This window comes from Cebus imitator, unplaced genomic scaffold, assembly GCF_001604975.1.
Source record: "Cebus imitator isolate Cc_AM_T3 unplaced genomic scaffold, Cebus_imitator-1.0 Scaffold61, whole genome shotgun sequence".
NCBI classification, from domain to species: Eukaryota; Metazoa; Chordata; class Mammalia; order Primates; family Cebidae; genus Cebus; species Cebus imitator.
In genome coordinates, this window is record NW_016107376.1 from 5,624,530 (window position 1) to 5,626,275 (window position 1,746).

A 1,746-nucleotide genomic window follows, 5' to 3' on the forward strand; every position below is an offset into this window, starting at 1 on the left:
GAAACTCTGTCTCAAAAAAAAAAAAGAATCCACAAGAATCTGTCCTTCCCCTGGTCGTACTGTACCATGCTCTTCCAGTTTCTGTTGCAAATGAATTCCTTGACAAATCACAAATTGAGGGGACTCTGGTTCCCTGGCTGAGGCAGAGCTCAGAATCTGAGTTGCACTTTGGCTGCGTAGGAACTGGAGGTGGGGCTGGAGTCAGAAATTCCCTCCCAGATGTCAACTTCACAGCCAAAGGTACTTGAGTGAGCACTGTCATGTGCAGACAAGAGTGTCAGACCCTGTTGAATAAACCCTACCCAAACAGACACAGGAATTGGTGGGGCCCCGTAGGGACACCTCTCATGTTACACACACAAGTAATTCTTTGCTAGCTTCTTCTGCCTGGGATAAATGGTAATGGCAGTAATATGGATTTAAAGTCCAGGTCTCTGATCAAATACATTCAGAATGAACTGTCCTTCCCATGTTGATTTCAGAATAAACACATATCCAGCATTGAGAGCCTCCCTATAAGTCTGAGGAGGTGATTATTCCTTTGATGACAGGAATTATTCAAAACTCATCTTAAGAATAAGAGAAGTGAAAATACTTACTAGTGGTAAGGACAGCAGATCTTGTTGTGTCTCTGTGGTTAGGCAGCATTGTGATGGTAGATTGCTTAGCTTTCCCGCAGCTATCTGAGACCATGAAACTCAGAAAGTCGGGTCACTATTACAGAAAAGGGGTCCCAATGCAGACCCCAAGAGAGGGTTCTTGGATCTCGTGTAAGAAAAAAATTCAAGGTGAATCCATAAAGTGAAAGAAAGTTTCTTAGGAAAGTAAAGGAATAAAGCGTGGCTACTCCATAGACAGAGCAGTCCCGAAGGCTTCTGGTTGCCCATTTTTATGGTAATTTCTTGATGATATGCTAAACAAGGGGTAGAGTATTCACGCCTCCCCTTTTTAGACCATATAGGGTAACTTCTGATGTTGCCATGGCATTTGTAAACTGTCGTGGCACTGGTGAGAGCGTAGCAGTGAGGATGACCAGAGGACACTCTTGTTGCCATCTTGGTATTGGTAGGTTTTGGCTGGCTTCGTTACTGATGCCTGTTTTATCGGCAAGGTCTTTATGACCTGTATCCTGTGCCAAACTCCTATCTTATCCTGTGACTTAGAATGCCTTAACCCTCTGGGAATGCAGCCCAGTAGGCTTCAGCCTCATTTTGCTCAGCTCCTGTTCAAAATGGAGTTGCTCTGGTTCACACGCCTCTAACAACTCCATCAAGAGAGTAAATAGCAATTTGAAAGAAGCCACCTTGCTTTTTTTGTTAGAGCTCACCCAGGGCTGATCAGATCCAAAGGAAGGGACAGATTGCCTTGGTGTTTTTCCACTAAGTGTGGTAGCATAACCAAACTGGAGAGACAAGACCCTGGCATTCTGGCAAAATAAATTAATACAGCACACAATCCTGGTGAGACCCCAGGCAGTGAGTGGGCAGTCCTGGGCATTTTGTCCTCATGTGACAAAAAATTCATTTCAATCAGGCCCTTTCTTCAAGGCTCTAGAAGCTCTCTTTACAAGGCAAACAACCTTTAATCCTTCTGCGGGCTGACTTCGTGTGAGACCCTAACAAGAAGAGAACATTGGCAGTAAGTTCAGTATCTCCTTAGATTCCTACTTTATTGAAGCATTTAGATGTATTTCCTTTGTTATCGTTGTTGTGCTGTTTTTTTTTTTTTTTTTTTTTTTTTTTTTTT